Raw genomic sequence first — 19,808 nt, forward strand, 5'->3', positions numbered from 1 at the left:
ACTTCCTTCGACGTCAAAGAATCAAGGTTTATTTGCTGCAGGGAACACAGAGATCACGACAAGTACACAGCGTGCAACTTGGGGAGACTGCTTCAAATTGGTTCTGTGGATCGCTCCTTTTATACAGTTTTTACCCATAGGATTACATTGAACACAAAAGTTTACAACCCGGTTCTCACAATTATCCCCCAGAGGGGTCGCTTTGGTCACTTTGAAACACATGAGGTCCGGAACATAAGTGCGGAAACATTTGGCGGTTCCCAACTGTAAAAACCATCTTCCCACCATTAGCAAATTCCAATCAGCAGTAAAACAGATCGAAAATAGGAACAAAGACAGGTGCAGAGGAAGACGGAGACAGTGGGGAGAACGGAAAGGGTGTAGAAGGGGAGGTATCGGGAAACACGAGATACAGGCATCAAAGGGACGTGCCTAATGAGATGCACGGCTGAGACAATAAGTCCGTGCGGCAAGATGAGCCTCGAGCGGCGCCATCTGCCTTACAGTAGCAACCCCCTCGTCATAAAGACACTCACAAAGAACATGTGTCTTCCGCAAATATTTTGGGAGTCCCAGGGTCGCGAAGCGGACAACGTCCGTTCGCTGGCTACTTGAGGGCAAGAGACAAAATGGATGCCGTATCTAAGATGGAACCCGTGGGCACAGATGAAAAAACCCACATAACAAACGAACGGTTTAAGTTAGCACAGCGAAACTGCGCACACTTACTAAACTCGTCATTTGCGGTTCAGAGATACCAGACTCGACTATATTCGTGCGAGTCGAAAACACCACTTACAATTGTCACGGAACCTCAGACGCTCCTTTTGCCCTCATGTAGGCAAGCACTAGTCGGAATCATATTCGATATTCATCAGACCATCGAGATGTTGTTGCAGCATAGCTCTGTCCAACTGAGTCCCCTTGGTAACAGATGGTTGTCTCATACACGTTGTAGCACAGAGGCCACATAAGGCAGGACCACACTGCACACAAAGGCAACACGTGAACAGGAACACTACAACGACTCCGATGATCATCAGAATTTTCCAACCCCAAGTCGACATCAGGCCCCAAAACCATCCAAGTAGCGTCCAATCCCCTACATCCACGTGTATGGATTCGGAGAGCTTATGCAACCTCGAGATGGCTTGATAGACAGTAGGAGCATTATCTGGAATGAAAATGCAGCAGCTCGAATGGATCACCTTACATACCCCACCACGATCTGCTAAGATGACATCTAAAACCATACGGTTTTGTAACGTCATAAGTCTCTCCGCCTGAAGTTCTGTGGTGATATTACCAAGGGCACTGGCAGTAATATTAGCTGTCGATTCTACCACTCGAGTCAACTGTCTCAGGTTCCTACTATTGACCATAGGTCCCCAAAACGGGAGGAAACCCTTGAAAAAGTCTCCTGCCTCTTGACCGGCAGTATCCTCTTCGCTAATTACGCCTCGTACAACTCTAGTCTTGTGATAATCAGCATCTACAGTGAACGTCGGAGGCAACAGATTTGCAATGAAACATGAGCCCATGAAGTCAGCGGGCAACCATGTGTATGCACGATCATAGCAGATAAAGTATGTACCCTTGGCAGCCAGAAACACAGGGGACGAGGACATCGGCAGAATGTAATTTTCAGTGCAAGCACTTGCTCCAAGTCGGGCTTGCGATCTTCGGCCACGACCCATAAGACAAAAATTACCAGTGTGGGGTACGACCCATATCGGAAGCGAGCTTTTAAGCTGCTTTTCGCTAGTGAACACACTATATTCACCTCTACTTAGGACCCTATAGGCCTGTACCTCTTCTTCGGGAATAAGCGAGGGATCATAGATCTCACTATCTAAATCCTCTATTGCTATCGACAAAGGTTTTTGATACGAGGTAGGACCAGAGTAGGGGGAACGTGGTTCTCGAATGGGGTGGAAACCCAGTGCACTTCGAAACATTGTTTGAAATGCTCGAGCTGACCCTTGGGAACTATACGGTAACACCAGATATGGAATTCCCTTATCCGTAGTATGTGGCATCAACCCACACACCCAACAATTAGTAGTATTAACCACTAACTGATGCTGATGGAGGAGCTGAATAAAGGAATTGTTGCGGAATTCTACACGTCTAGCCTGTTCGTGTTCCGGTAACATGTGAAAGGAATGGGGAGAGGGAGTAGAGGTAAGATTAGGGTAAGGAGTAGGAATAGGTGTAGCAGATAAGAAGTAAGACATCGTGTAATACACCCCACCCGCCAATAATGCAGAAGCAGTCAAGAACAATACAAACAATTGGAATATGAAACATTTGGTACGACTGAGTTGCTGCAGCTTGAATCTGTGGACTTGAGCTCCCTCCAAATCATTTAGCTTCGAGAATGCCATTCCCTATGACCGTCCGCAACGTTTCTTGACGCACTTCGTTCTGTGCAGTAATAGTCAATCCCTAGGAGTTCCCAGGAACCGACGGCCTTTAACCTAGCGTCAAGACCTACTGTCCAGAAGGAAGTACGCGCGCGGCCCTACGGCTTTCAATGTACAATATGTATGTATGCAAAAACAAAGTCTCTCAGCTGTAAAGGCAAAAATACAAGGAATGAAGCTCAATATATATACAAAAATAATTACAGTAATACGAAGAGTTCAAAACTGATCACGGAAAATGGGATAATGCAATCGTCGGTACAGCAAAGCAAGATCTTTTTATTTGTCCTTAGTGCGAGATCGCAAAAAGTATCGAGTTTTCCCAGGACGTGTCTGCTCGTCAAACAAAGGATCCGTTGAAGAGACAGCGTCCTGATGATCAGTTGAGCGTTCTGGTCTTGAGTCTTTTAATGCTAATTGTTCAACAGTGTCTTTCTGCTGCGCTGAGGGTTCTTCAACAAGCTGTGCGTCGCTAAAAGGCACAAACGCCGGCAATGTTTCTGTTTCAGATGACGCAATGCCTCTCCTTACCCACGGGTCTGCCGGCAAAGGGATGGGGACTCGTTTGGTGTGCGTAGCATGCACCCAATTTTTACGTCCCTCAAGACGAACGGCAGTCCTCGTGGCCAGGAGCACTTGATGGGGTCCGGTGAACCTCGGGTCCAGGTTATTTTTGCGTGAAAAGTTCCTTGTCACCACCCAGTCTCCGGGCTGGAGCTGGTGGCCTGGACCCTCTGTCTGCGTCGGCAATGCGTCGTGAACCTGTTGGTGAATTAACCTCAGTTTAGCAGTCAAGTCATGTAGATAATCGATCAACATTGGATACTCAAGATCAGAAAACATTCCTGGCCTGGGAACCCCCCACACATTCGCAGGACGGCCGAACACTATTTCATAGGGACTAAGCCCTACTCGGGAGTGTACAGTCGCCCTAGTTGACAGTAATGCTAAAGGTAAAGCGTCAGGCCACGAAAGACCAGTCGTAGCCTGAATCTTCGCTAACTTTAGTTTAAGGGTGCCATTGTACCCTTCAACCAATCCAGCTGACTGGGGATGATTGGCGCTATGGAATTTCTGATTAATTCCAAGGCCCTTACACACACTCTTCATCACACTTCCAACAAACTCACTTCCGTTATCTGACCACACGACTCTAGGCATTCCATACCGAGGAAAGTATTCCTTCAGTAGGATTTTCGCAGTAGACAAAGCAGTATTGTCTTTGAGAGGATAGGCCTCGATCCATCGGGAGAATGCGCAAACCACAACTAAAACGTATTTCAGGTTATTGCATCGCTCCATATGGATGAAGTCCAGTTGAATCACCTCAAAGGGATACGAAGGGGGAGCAAAACTGCCAGGAGGAGTTGGGGTTCCTTTGCCAGGATTGTACATTATACACACCATACAATTCTTCACCAAACGTTCAGCACATTTCGTAATGCCATCATTCTTCCATACAGCAGCCAGCAACTTGCAAATACCTTTCGCGCTAATATGTGCTAACCCATGCGCCATTGTCACAACGGCCAGCACATACGCATCAGGCAACAGCCATCTTTTCTGATCCGACAAATCAATCCAACAACCATTCGCATCCAACTTTCCCGTACTTTCTTTCCACTTCGTCTTTTCAGTCTCGGTGGCCTCATTCTGAATTGCTTTCACACTCTCAATAGTGTCTTCACACATACTCGATTCTGTAGGCCACCTAACCGAACTCGTCACATACATTCGAGTGCTAAGGTTCCGGGCAGTCTCCTTAGCAGTCTCATCCGCAAACGCATTACCACGACCAACATCATCCGTCACCTTCCGATGCGCACTACATTTAACAATCGCAACTTGCGTAGGCAAAGTCAATGCATCCAAAAGATCATTCACAAGCTGGCCATGCTGTATCTTCGTACCGTGCGACGTCAAGAAACCTCTCTCTCTCCACAATCGTCCAAAACTATGTGCAAAACCAAACGCATATTGACTGTCGGTAAACACATTCACACGTTTCCCTTTCGCCAACACACATGCTCTAGTAAGAGCAATCAGCTCCGCAGCTTGGGCAGAATTCTGATTCAACCTTGCAGTCTCAACAACAGTATTCAATGTTACAACAGCATAAGCAGTAGTCTCATCACCATTCGGCAACTTAAAACATGACCCATCCACATACAGAGTGCCATCCGGATCTTCCAATGGGGTGTTTTTAAGGTCCACTCGACCTTTCGTTTCCTCTTCAGTCCTCAAGTAGCAGTCATGTTCTGCTACTTCATCTGACTCTGTGCTAAGTGGTAACAAAGTTGCCGGGTTCAGAACGTTACAACGTTTTATCTGAATGTGGCTTGCCAAGAGCGTCAACTCATACCCAGACAACCTCGCACTCGTCAAGTGCTGAGTTTTCGTTCGATTCAAAAGAGTATCGACTGCATGCGGAACCATCACCGTAAGCATATTATCCATGACCAATCCTGCTGATTGTCGGATGGAGACCGCAGCTGCCGCTGTTGCTCGTAAACAACTCGGCAATGCTCTAGCTACTGGGTCCAAGGTCGAGGAAAAATATGCACATGGACGTTGCTTACCACCAAAAGGTTGCGTTAAGACACTCAACGCACAACCTTCCCTCTCGTGAACATATAACGTAAACGGCTTACTGTAATCAGGGGTACCTAACACAGGAGCCGAACACAATGAATCACGTAGTTCAGAAAAACTTTTCTGACATTCTTCCGTCCATGGTAAAGGAGTTGAAACATCCTTACACGTAAGAGCCACCAATGGTTTCGCTAGCAATGAAAAGTTAGGAATCCATTGCCTGCAGTACGACGTGATACCTAGAAAGGCACGCACATCTCTTTGGGTTTTTGGCACAGCCATTCGCGCAATCGCTGCAATTCTCTCTGGGGTCAATCTCCTTCCCTCCTTTGACAATAAGTGACCTAGATAGGTTACTTCTTGACAACAATATTGGAGTTTAGAAGGTGACACCTTGTGATTTAACTCACAGAGATGTTGCAGCAACGACACTGTAGCAATTTTGCAAATGTCCTGAGTATCAGCAGCCACCAATAAGTCGTCGACGTATTGGATCAAAGCCGCACCGACCGGCAACCTAAACGCATCCAGTTGACCCTTCAAGGCTTGGCTGTAAATAGATGGACTTTCACAGTAGCCCTGAGGAGCGCGTTTGAACCGGAAGCTGCGTCCACCGAGAGAGAAACCGAAAAGGTCCCTGCTCTCTTCGACAATCGGGATGCTGAAAAACGCATTTTTCAAGTCAATCACCGAAAACCATGATGCAGAAGCTGGAATCAGAGTCAGTAGCGCCGTGATGTCAGGCACAACAGGAAATTGAGGAACCACAATTTTATTTACCTCCCGTAAATCGATAACAAAACGATAAACAGGTGGTTTGGAAGGATCTGTACGTTTAAGAATGGGCAGTACAGGGCTGTTGCACACGTTTCCCCGAGTCTCTTCAATAACATCCTTCTCGATCAAATCATAGATGATCTCCAATAGTGCTCGTTCACCATCAAGGGAGATACGATATTGGGGAATACGTGGCAGCCGCACATTAGATTTCAACTGAACAACATAAGGGGAGATATCAAGCAGGCCCACGTCATTTGGACCTGTTGCCCACAAAGACGCAGGAAGAGAACTCAATTCCGGTGGGAGCTTATCAAGGGACAAATACATGGGAGAGACAACCCTCTCTCCTAACGTAAGCTTTACACCCGCAGGAGAACAATACAAAGTTGCGTACAAACGTTTAAGCAAATCCAGGCCCAAAAGATTTTCACCACAACCCGTGGTTAAAATCAACGGAGCTTCTAGCTCACGTGGCCCAATTTTAAGGGGCAAGGGGCGCGAAACTGGATTGCTAACGGGGGCGCCAGAGAATCCAACGGAAACATTTGTTAAGCCAGACAAAGGTGCGCCAGGGAGTTTCGAATGCATGATAGAACTTTTCGCTGCACCAGTGTCCAACAGAAAAGGCTCAACGACGCCCGATGTAGCAACTGCGACATAAGGCCCTCTCTGATCAACCGGAACTGATACCACTCCCTCTCCTTGTCTTTGGCTGTCCTAGTAATTACTGTCGTCAGTTCCCTGATCGACGTAATAATCGTCTACATTGTACTGCGCAGATCGTCCTTGCGATGATCCACGTTGATCGAAACAATTATTAGAATTGGATGAATTATCTGAGCGATCGTTCTGAGCACCACGGCCTCTACCTCGTGACGTTTGCTGCGAACCATCACGACCTCCTCTAGATGAGTTACCATTGTTACGTTCATTCAAAACAGGGCAATTGAATTTAATGTGTCCCTCCTGTCTACAATAAGCACATTGATTGTACCCTAACGAGGATCTTTGGGAGGAGGAATCGTTACGGGTTTGGGATCTGTTCGATTGTGGCTGCGACCTATTCTGTTGCGGATTATTCTGATTTGAACGTGGAGGATACGCTTGCTGAAGCAACACTTTAGTTTTTAGCTCTTTCGTCTTCTTATCCGCACGGTCGTTCTCTTCTTTTTCTCTATTCTCATAGTATTGTGCCGTAGCCAATATCTGAGCCGAAGTAGAAACGGCCCATGCACTCTCCGAATTTCTCAATTTAGTGCTCAAATCGGGCAATAAATTCGAAACAAATTTATCCACAAACAATCTCTGACCACCCTCGGTGCCCATATCCTGACCACTATGGTCGATGAATGCTTCCTCGAACCTCGTAAAGAAGTCGGAAACACTCTCATCTTTCTTCTGCTTACAGGCTGACAATTTGTCCCAGTTCACCTTCATAGCTGGCATAAGAGTCTTCATTAGCGTAATAATTCTTTGAGGAAGGTCAAGAATCAACTGATCGGGTTTAGTAGCCGCTACTTGTCCGGCGTCTGCCGCTACAATGGCAGCCCAAGCACCGCCTAATTCAGCCGGGTGATTTTCCTGTCGAATCTTTGCCCATACCGGTTGCGGCACGACATTGCCAAACAACATATCGATATCGGCAAGATTCATTACCGTAGCATCTACAAGCTGTGATAATTCTTTGTAATACCCTGTAGGATTCTTGCGTGGGTCAGGCAAAGATTGCTTCACCTGTAACACTTCCGAGCGTTTCCATGGGAGATGTATCCATACTTTCTGAAAATGCGCCAATACCGGAGGTTGAGCATTCGGATCAGCTGGTATCCAAACCGGCGGAACTTCACGCATAGGATATTGGCCAGACTCGTCTGGTTGTTTTTCAATATCCTCAACAAATAATGCATGAGGGATGGGAGCGGGACGAAGAGATAGCAATCGTTCAACAGCACGTCGAACGTTGGTATCCACTATCAGCCCATTCGCGAACTGAAGCTGAAGATCAGACAGAGCGGCGAGCACCTCGTCAGGCGCATCGGCCACTATTTGATCATAAAGGAACTTACACATTTCATTAAACACATATCTCTGGGTTGGTATATTGAATTGACAAAATGTTTCGAGGACAACACGGGGTGGACATCTAACAGGATTTACCATCCAACCCATCGCCATATTATATAGGGCAACGCGTTCTCTGTTTCCAGGAAGCTGACTACGTCTCTGAGGACCATCGGAACCAGCGGACCCATGAACAGGTCCGAGCGAATGAAAGAAGCTAGTCGCAAGAGGAGAATTGCGACTACGAACAGAGGGAGAAGAATAAGACACAGGGCTAACAAGAGAAGGAGTAGAAACAGTAGCAACAGCAGGAGTTAACAAAACAGGAGCAGTAGCAGGAGCAGTAGCGGGAACAGGAGTATGTGGAAGCGGAGGAGCAGTAGGAATAGAAACAGACAAAGGAGCAGGAACAGTCGGAAGAACGGGTGCAGGTTGAGGAACAGGCGGAGGAGGAATAGGCGGAAGAACAGGTACGGCAGGGACCACAGGAACTGCGGTACCCTGTACGTACGGAGGTGGCGACTTCATAAGATAAGACATTAAGGGATCCTCAACTGGCTCTTCCTTCTTTTCCGACTCCGTAGGTAAAGCGGGGTAACATTTATCTACAGTCATATGCTGTAATCGATCAAACACTTCCTTATCCTTAACCTCCTTATCTCGCTGAAATTGCTCTGCTTTCTTCACTATAGTAGCAACGTTATCTCGCTGACTACGTTTAGTCTGTCTGATTTCTTTCTGTCGGGCTTCTTTGCGCCACAACCGAAAGGCATCAAACATGGCCGGCCTTGACTTTCTTTCGAACAATTTAATCTCTAGATTATCTAAAATCGGGGCCTCGAAACTACCATGAGGTGGCCAACGAAGGTCGCCGTCCTTTTTCGTGTATTTAATCCAGTAATCGTTAAAGGTAACTGGGCCTAGCCCATGCTTACTATAGAGTTCATACGTGGGAGTTCCAACCGGAGGTATCGGACATGAGTCCTCCAATCGGGAATCCATACCACAAGGTCTGAAACAACTAAACAAAGTGCTACGACCAGGCATCTTGCACACTAGCCGAGTTTCACAAACTTCAAGGGTTACGGGATTTACCAAGTCCCAGCAAAGAACAAAACCCTCGGTTTTTGGCGGCTGCAGTCGTCAAACAACACAACAAAGTACGCTAGCAAAGTGTCACCGACAAAAACACTCACACAGCGCTAACAACAAAAACACTCGCTAAAGTGTCAACAACCAAGAACTATGGGAGCGACCCACAAATACTTAACTCAAAAATCGATGGCGTCTCCAGGAAGGCCCGTCAATCGTCTCGCTATACCAAGGTCTACGCCAGGCGCCAAAACAGGTCTACAGTCAGGGCAGCAGTCCGTCGCAGCCGTCCGGAGGCGGGAATCTTCGCGGGAAAAGTCTTCGGGCCACTTATTTCGACAACAGGATCGATGAAGCGGAGTGCACCTTCCCTCGGAGATTTCACACGAAGTTCCTCACGATCGTCGGGCTTGGACCGGTACCACTGATGCAGCCCCACGTTGGGCGCCAACTGAAGGACTGGGTTCTCTAAGACCCAGCGGTGCCAGGGCACAACACCTGAAACCTTCGTGGGTAACCTGCTCCGGCGTACGAATCACAGAGACACGGGACACTTCCTTCGACGTCAAAGATTCAAGGTTTATTTGCTGCAGGGAACACAGAGATCACGACAAGTACACAGCGTGCAACTTGGGGAGACTGCTTCAAATTGGTTCTGTGGATCGCTCCTTTTATACAGTTTTTACCCATAGGATTACATTGAACACAAAAGTTTACAACCCGGTTCTCACAATTATCCCCCAGAGGGGTCGCTTTGGTCACTTTGAAACACATGAGGTCCGGAACATAAGTGCGGAAACATTTGGCGGTTCCCAACTGTAAAAACCATCTTCCCACCATTAGCAAATTCCAATCAGCAGTAAAACAGATCGAAAATAGGAACAAAGACAGGTGCAGAGGAAGACGGAGACAGTGGGGAGAACGGAAAGGGTGTAGAAGGGGAGGTATCGGGAAACACGAGATACAGGCATCAAAGGGACGTGCCTAATGAGATGCACGGCTGAGACAATAAGTCCGTGCGGCAAGATGAGCCTCGAGCGGCGCCATCTGCCTTACAGTAGCAACCCCCTCGTCATAAAGACACTCACAAAGAACATGTGTCTTCCGCAAATATTTTGGGAGTCCCAGGGTCGCGAAGCGGACAACGTCCGTTCGCTGGCTACTTGAGGGCAAGAGACAAAATGGATGCCGTATCTAAGATGGAACCCGTGGGCACAGATGAAAAAACCCACATAACAAACGAACGGTTTAAGTTTGCACAGCGAAACTGCGCACACTTACTAAACTCGTCATTTGCGGTTCAGAGATACCAGACTCGACTATATTCGTGCGAGTCGAAAACACCACTTACAATTGTCACGGAACCTCACACATCGTGCTGCTGGGTGAATGTATCTATGTGCAGATAGGAGCAGTGAAGCATAGGAATCCATCTGGAAATGGCTGTTATGGAAGAGAGTATTATATGACACCAGCCATTCCGCTATATGTCACCACAGATCATAAGTGGGTCAAATAGGGGTGGTAATATTCAAGAAAAGTTTGTGGTGTTATGCCTTTGACCGAAGATGGGTGATTTAGCATTTGGCATTGATAAGTAGTTGACATGGAAGAGAGTTCTGTGTGCCACAGAGTAAAATGTAAAATGCTTTTCTTTCTGATGGAAGGTTTGTCAAATGTCAACAAATCTCAAAGACCCAGATTGTGGAATCGGCACCCATCAAGAAGTATTTTTCCTAATAGTTAGTGTCCTTCAATCAATAATTAGAGTCCATTTCAAATGAACAGGTCCGAACTTGATAGTAGTATACTTTCAATTCTTTATTATGATTTTCAACAGTAGAAAAACGATCCAATTCACAGCAGATTTTCTTTTCTAGCCTCTTTTTTAGCCAACGCGTTTCGTCTCAAAAATGAGACTTCTTCAGGGCTAAAGATAAAACATACAAAATTTCTTTATAAATTCACATATATATATATATATACACATACAAGATATTTACATAGAAACATTTTAACATATATATATACAAATGTTTAAGACAAACTGGATCAGTCCGAGTTATTCTAAGATACAAGGTGGACTGTATTGGGTTTTTTTAAAAACAAAGCACATCTTTATATTTAAAAATTACATTCTTAAGACATGATGACATTTCTGCACAAAACTTACATGTCGGTTTCTCAATGAGCATCAGAGAAGAGAATGTTACGGCGAATATGAAAACAATATTATATGCATAGTACAGATCAACCACATATTGAAAACCATACCTCAAAAACCTGTCTTTGTGAAGTTTAGTGTGAGCAGGAAAGTTTCTTTAGTTCAAGCATATATTGGAATGGTCTGAAAGTGTACATAAATTATATTAAGGCGATGATTCTATCACATGTTTTATACTCACAAGATCAATGTTTCAGTACTTTACCTAAGGAACATGTTTAAAACTTACAAGATCAATATTTCAGTACTTAGCCCAAGGAATTTTATACTCTTTTAAATATAGAAAAGGAACAGAATGTGCAAGAACAAAAATAGAAGTAAGCGATTCAGAATTAAAAAGACAATTTTCTTATCATGTAATTCTATGTGGAGTCAAAGCGCTTTCAGACTAGGAAACAAGAATTAACCTTCTACCTGGAACACTTTGGTAATTGTTTCTCAATATGGGTTGTACCATATTTATTGCAAACATAGCTTATTTCTATACTATATAAGATTCTCTTGCGATTACAGGAATTTCTGTTATATAAAAGTCATCCTGAGCCACCTGAATATAGATATAGTGGTTACATTCTTAAACATATATACACAAGCCATGGTGGTGTTAATACAAATGTAAGTGCCTGATTATATGTTTCCAATATATCTCAAAGAACTCTCATTTTGTGATAGTCCAGTTTATGAATTGAATCTTTGAAAAGATAATGCGTATGACATTGACAAAGCTTTGGAGAAAGAGTTATGCATCACAAGAGTATATGTTTAGGTTTATCCCAACTAAACAATAAAGACCTCAATATTTTTTAGACAGATTTGTGTAACGAGACACCTCAGTGGATTTGAAATTACATCCCACGTTGTCAAAATCAGAAGGAACAACCCATGTAGAAAAATATTATTTAAACATATAGACCTATTGTTACAAACAAACTAAGAAAACAACTGCATCTGAATGCTATAAAAAATAAGTGTACCTTTCATTTCCGATGAGTATTCAGAAGAGACTGTTGAAGAAAACAAGAAAGAATATATATGTCTATCAGTGTGTAATCATGAAATGAAATAAACCCAGTATCATAAACTATTCCCCTGAGAGTAACTTGGACAAATGGACAGTTTCCTTAAGGTTATTAATCAAAAATGTCTGTATTCTTGGTTGATCTTGGAGTAAAAGCGGTCGTTTATAACTGACCCGAAACTCAGAGAGATTGTTAGACACTTTTTATACAGCTCAAAACATCACATTATAAAGCCTTACTTTGCAAAACGTTCGATACAGAGGAAGACCTATCGAATTCAGCCGACTGGAAACCCTCACAAACTGTCAGACATCTTGTAACGATTTACCAGCTCACACAAAGCAGCCTTGTATTGTGAAAGCCACTCAATAGCCGATTAGAAATTGTACTAGTTCAAAAAGTATGGAGTGAATTCCTAAATCGCAAATCACTGACTAAAAACCCAAAGAAACTGTCGGACCACTTATAAACAGCTTTACGCATCGCATAACCTTATATTATAAAACACCACTGGATGTTACCCTCGTTAAATGCAGAGGAAAGCCGATCGTTTTTAACCGACCCGAGACCCACGTAAACTGTAGAAGTATAAAAAGGATACTTCTTTTTTGTATTATTGTTAAGTAAAACGCATTGTGTATACTCATATAATTGACCTTACAAGATGGCCGCTAAATTTACCTTTCACCACTTGCACTGCTATTCATTTCCGGTTTACGTGATCGGGATTCTCTGTCACACAGGTTCAATTAATTAACTCATCTAGTCTCCTATATAAACCAGTGGCTCTGCCCCTTTTTGTTCGTCATTGCAGAACTTTTACTGTTCGTGTTTCTCAGGTTACCATGCCGTTTTTTTGGGTCTGCCTCAATACCAGGAGGACAGATTTTGATTTGGTGTTATTTCGTTCCTACTTGGACATATCGATTTTGTGATTTAGAAACTCCCTTTGTTCTTTTATTCAACATCGTTTTTCAGTGGCCTTTATATTTTAAGGGTGTACTGTGAGAGTTGGTAAGCCTTTACAAGATGTCCGACAGTTTACGTGGGTCTCGGGTCGGCTTTGACTCCACATAGAATTACATGATAAAAAAATTGTCTTTTTAAGTCTGAATCGCTTACTTCTATTTTTGTTCTTGCACATTCTGTTCCTTTTCTATATTTAAAAGAGTATATACTTCCTTGGGCTAAGTACTGAAATATTGATCTTGTAAGTTTTAAACATGTTCCTTAGGTAAAGTACCGAAACATTGATCTTGTGAGTATAAAACATGTGATAGAATCATCGCCTTAATATAATTTATGTACACTTTCAGACCATTCCAATATATGCTTGAACTAAAGAAACTTTCCTGCTCACACTAAACTTCACAAAGACAGGTTTTTGAGGTATGGTTTTCAATATGTGGTTGATCTGTACTATACATATAATATTGATTTCTTATTCGCCGTAACATTCTCTTCTCTGATGTTCATTGAGAAACCGACATGTAAGTTTTGTGCAGAAATTTCATCATATCTTAAGAATGTAATTTTTAAATATAAAGATGTGCTTTGTTTTTAAAAAAAACAATACAGTCCACCTTGTATCTTAGAATAACTCGGACTGATCCAGTTTGTCTTAAACATTTGTATATATACGTTAAAATGTTTCTATGTAAATATCTTGTATGTGTATATATATGTGAATTTATAAAGACATTTTGTATGTTTTATCTTTAGCCCTGAAGAAGTCTCATTTTTGAGACGAAACGCGTTGGCTAAAAAAGAGGCTAGAAAAGAAAATCTGCTGTGAATTGGATCGTTTTTCTATTGTTGAAAATCATAATAAAGAATTGAAAGTATACTACTATCAAGTTTGGACCTGTTCATTTGAAATGGACTCTAATTATTGATTGAAGGACACTAACTATTAGGAAAAATACTTCTTGATGGGTGCTGATTCCACAATCTGGGACTTTGAGATTTGTTGACATTTGACAAACCTTCTATCAGAAAGAAAAGCATTTTACATTTTACTCTGTGGCACACAGAACTCTCTTCCATGTCAACTACTTATTAATGCCAAATGCTAAATCACCCATCTTCGGTCAAAGGCATAACACCACAAACTTTTCTTGAATATTACCACCCCTATTTGACCCACTTATGATCTGTGGTGACATATAGCGGAATGGCTGGTGTCATATAATACTCTCTTCCATAACAGCCATTTCCAGATGGATTCCTATGCTTCACTGCTCCTATCTGCACATAGATACATTCACCCAGCAGCACGATGTGGTACACATTTGCACATGAGACTGTGACAGGTTTGGGGGCAGGGAGGGTGGGAGTTAATTGTTCATACTTTAATTTAATTTTGCTGCTCAATGTCTATAGTGTACCTTTGCCAGCCACACGATGGCCTATGTCTGCACAAGGAAAAACGATACAGTTTGTTTTAAAAAAACGCCAAGTTACCCGGGGTGGCGGGTTCACATCTTAGCTGGTGGTCTCCCAGGTCACTCATCTGTGGAGCTTGACCTACTGATGGGCTCGAGAAGGACCACACTAGGGTGGCGCCTAAGTGCATCATAACTACAAGACGAACACTGTAGAAAATATATTGGAGAGGCAGTTGACACATACTACACAGATAACCAAAGATCGATGACTTTTCCTGGGGTACTTTGGGAAGCTTTTGAAGCCATTTTGCAAGGGCACCCGATCCGCTTTAAAGTTGAGGAAAAATTGTTGGTAGCAGCGGGAGGTGATAGACATGGAAACCAGATAGGGTTGTGTTCCTTGGTTTCCAAAGCACCATCACAATATTTGTAAGTCACAGACCATAACAGGTGCAGGTTTTTTGCCTCAACCCTTTTGTTTGTAAGTGTATTTCAAATCTCAAAGACCCAAAGAACTTTGCTAGTATCGAAGGGTTACATTAAAGAACCGCAAACTCACTTCACCCTTAATGGTTCCTGTCAACCAAACCATTCAGATCCCAAGAAGCAGCCACTCTTAGAAGCCTACTAATAATAACTTCCAGAAAAGACATAGATAAAGGGGCTTATGTGGTGCGTATATACTAAAAAGGGACAATGGCCTTCCATACAACAATCTAGTGACCATGACATCATGAGAAAAACGATCATACATATATGTGTAATCTGCAGAGGCAGATGATGATGAGGTAGGATGGCAACTCCCATTGAGCCTCTTGTGAAACTTTAATGGACCACCTACGAAAATTCCAGGCGAGGCAAAAATAAATATTTATTGCCCATGAGATGGGCCTTTTACAGAAATATGTCTGGGTTTTGGTATATTGCGGCCTTAGGTTTGAACCCCTTTTGACTTTGACTAGCAAGCCGTTTACTTTCCAAGTAAGTGTGCCTAATTGCCCTTTCTCAGGTTCTATGTCATGACTGACAATAAGGGGTAGACAATACATAGATTCCTGTGATACATTCTGTGTTGCTTTATGCCATAGTAGTATAATGAATGGCATCTGACAAACACCATGTCACTCTCTCCACCCTACACTTCTTGAAAATGAAGTATCTATCACTGGAATGAACCAATACTGCTGCCAACAGGGCAGAACAAACCACGTGTCTCAACTTTGCATATCCCAACCACCCCTACCAATAAAGGGAAATAAATGAGAGAGACAGGAGATAGAGAGGAAAGAAATTCCAAACTATCCAACCAGAGAAGGGGGCAGAGGACCATGCACCCTTAGTTACTGAATACCTAGCTCACACTTAAAAAAATAAATGAATGAATGAAGGTTACGGCTGTCAGTGTCCTAGATAATTCTCGCTAATCTGTAATCAGTAGAACAAATTCGATGCCCAAAACCTTTTTAGTAGGATGCAGTTAAACACTGGGTATACCGATTAACAAGGGCACCTCTTCTCAGAGGCAACAGAGCTATCATCATTTATATGTAGATTTCGGTGTGTGGTGCCCCCATAAAATCCTTAAGTTTGCGTGAGGGGCTCTTGCGTGAGTTAAGAGTTAATCCCTGTGAGAGGTGTCCCCCTGTCTATATGAAGGGTCACCGGCAGGGCCCCGTGTCTTTGCAGCTAAGGAGTTACATTTGTCTGATATATTTTTTTTTAAATTAAAATTAAAAGCGCTTGGCTAACGCAAGACCTAAAAAGCAACGTAGCAAGTGTCACCGAGGCAGCTGGAAATACCGTGGATTTAGGCCCTCCTTGTGCTTGTGACAGTAGCCCGCCATGGGCAGGTTGCCAACCTTGTATCCTTTAGATTCCCCACCCCCCGCACAGCCCCGGCCAAAACTCTACTCTTCCATTTCTATGTGACTCTTAGAGTACATCCATGTGTATCCCTTCCCTATGTATATAGAGATCACAGGTGAGGTCCAACAGAGTACAGTTGGTAGCCCAGGCATTTTCTATTTAAGCTGTGCAGTCTAACAGCCTTGTGGTGTTCACTCAGGAGAGTTTGTTGTTTTGCAAACTCGACCCAAAGGTTTTGGTGGGTATTACCTGTGCACCCACCCTGGCTACATTACACTAGCTCAGAGGTTTGTAAGCACCACAAGGCGAAGCGATTTGCCCCGAATCACAGGATCTATTAGAGCCGGCGCTGAGACTCGAACAGCACTTAGTGATTTTTTGACTTTTTTCACGGACCTCCAGTTAGCCACATGTATACATATTTTCACTGTATGGAGCTATAGTCTGTACATAAATATGTATACATGTAGCACACGACACAATGTGAAACGGAGACTCAAGAAAAAGCACTAAGTGTTCGAGTCTTAGCCTCTGTTGACTAAGATAATTTAAAGGCTTACTGACAAAATGTGTTTGAGCTGGCAACATCTTTATTTCACATTTTTCATAACAATTTGGAAGGAATGTAGACGTCACTGGAATTCAATAGTAATCTCTCGAAGCTCGAACAATGTTTCTTCAGTGCCTCGACTGTGTGTATGTGACAGGACTGCACCATCTTCTGCACATGATAAAAGAGCTCTGCATACGGCGTGCGAACAGCATAAATATTGAAGGCTGCAGTCTGGGAAAGCTAGGAGATTTCATTGTATGAAAGCTTGTGAAGGTGTTTGGCATTTGTCCAAACCGGTGAACCCTTGATTGTCACAACCCAATACTTTGTAAATTGCTGGTTTTATTGTTGGGAAGTCAAATTGTGAGCTGGATGTGTTCCTCCCTGGTGATTGCAGCCTGCTGGAGTGTGTAGAGTGAAAATAAAGGGAAAGGCGAAAGCTGGTCTGAAGTGACATTCACATTTGTAGTAATTAAGTTGCTTTTTGTGAGCTTTTAAGCCTTTTAATTGCTAATTGGTGATCTGACAGTCAAAGTGTTTATTTACAGCTGCCAAGACTTCAGATTGCTTACTTGTGACAGTTCCAGAGTTTCGGTGTACTTATGTCCACTTGTACAAGTGGCTCACTCCAGAAACTGTTGAATGTTTTTAATGCAGTAAGGTATGGGGCAGTTCTGATGTACCAAGTCAGACCCAGACCAGTCCCCACAGTTCCTCCGGATTAAGGGACATTGTCATGTCATCTCAGGCGCGATGTAAAGACTCCCAGTGAGCTGAGGACTATTTTGGCTCAAGAACCAACTAGCTGGAGACCCTTGTGGTTGCTAAGATAAGCCTGTAACTTAGTCTTGAGCTGGGTGGGTGACCTCGATTACAAAGTGGCTGTGCCAGATGTCCCATTATGACCCCTTTTGCCTGTCTCCCCTTCAGGCACACAGGTTATAAAATTGGGGGGTGCTCAACCCTGCCCAAAAACTGACAGCTGCCATCCTATCAGGGGTGGGATGCTTTGGTGTGCTGGTCTGGTTTTCTGGGTGCATTGGCTCAAGTTTTTTTCCCATGTAATTGATTGGGTGTCTTGGTAAGTTGCTTTTATGTGAATGTCTGACTTATGACTGCGCATTCCTTTCAGTGTGCACTTGCTTCAGTTTACTTTTTGAGTCACTGTCTAGTTTGCTGGAAGTATTGCTTTCATTTTTCTTTCATTAAACTGTTTGACTTGCTTGGTGCTTTTATGTTGGTGGCTGCATGCTGAGGTGTACTCTTCTTCAGTTTAAATGTATGTGACTGGCCTGTTGACTAGCACCCTGCTTTCAAAGTGAAGGTTCACACTTGCTTTAGTTTACTTTTGTATGGTTGACTGCATGCACTGTTTTGCTGGATGCATTGCTTTAAGTTACAACTTGATGCATTGCTTTCAGTTTGCTTTCAAGTAATTGCCTCTCATTTTCCCAATGCTTTGTGAAGGCTGTTTCCCAACTGCTGTGCAAATTCTTCTACTCATAGAGCTGAGATTTTCATGAAAGTCTTATAGTCTGAATTCAGCACCTGAGCGTAATAGGACGGAATGTGTGAAGCTCTGTGGTTATACTGAATAATCTGCTACCTATGTTATGCCATCTATTAATGTAATAACTGCACTTTCACAATTGCTTTATTAACCTTCCTGCTTTCTCAAATTTGCTTGAAAATGCACGATTTTTCTTCTTTTTTTCAAAATTTTCTTGGGGGGGTAATCCCCCCAACCCCCCTTTTGGGGTTCAGGCTCAGTCGCTGCACTCGCTCGCTATGGTGAAGTACATGCGGATACCGCTAATGATTTTCCGCATAAAGGTATTTCTAGATTTGGTGTCACATATGCAGAGCTGAAACTTATATAGAATATGTGTAACCTCTCCACTCAACTCATATTCCGAGACATCAATCAGGTTAAGAAAAAAGTTTGTCCCTGGAATTTGAAATAAGGTGTAGATTGAAATTACTGGGTCTAAATCCGATGCAGGGCCCCAATTCTGGGGATAAATCGGTTTCCACCTGCTCTGTGGTGCATGGAAGTGGGAGAGTTTGGGAGTAGAAGATAGGGATTGGAGAGGGTGTTAGGGGACAGCAGCGGCTTTAGGCTGGCAGGGCACAGGGGTGCCATGGAGGGGGTAAGCAGGACGCCAGGTACCCACACCGGGCAGTGCTGGAGACTCGAGCCTCGTGTGATTTTACCGGCCAAATTTACAAGTCAGTAAAATTAGGTGCAATTTTCCTGCACCTTGTAGTTCCGGAATGCTGGAATGCTGGGCTGATTATGAGAAGTGTGGAGAAGTGTGGCTCAGGGGTTAGAGGCGGCAGACCTGGAGCTTGAGTTCGGCCCTGGACCAGGGTACAATTCCCCGCCTCAGCGGGACTTGGGCTCAATAATTCCACGGACTCGTTAATTCTCGCTCTGGTGCCTTCTCGACTCATGGGTTCACACTCTGCGACTCTGGGCAATAGCTAGCTTAAACTCCACATCGGCCCCTCGCGGTGGGATGCCTGGCTTTCACCTTGTGGATACCCTGCCAGGGTTATCTCACAGGGGAATACCAGGACGGGTTCCCTAAGCAAGCGCGGAGATGCCCCAGGGTAAGTCATGCGCTATATAAGCTTCATACATTTACATTTACATTATAATTGGAGGCAGCGGAATCTCACATGGGAATTACGCTTCACCCAACTTATAATGATCTGAATACCACATGCAAATCCAATGCCATGGGGTTTAATGCACACATTTACCACCTCCTCAGAGCAGATGAGTGACTAGTGCCGGGCAGGGGT

Source organism: Lissotriton vulgaris, chromosome 5 (genome assembly GCF_964263255.1).
Source record: "Lissotriton vulgaris chromosome 5, aLisVul1.2, whole genome shotgun sequence".
Taxonomy (NCBI): Eukaryota; Metazoa; Chordata; class Amphibia; order Caudata; family Salamandridae; genus Lissotriton; species Lissotriton vulgaris.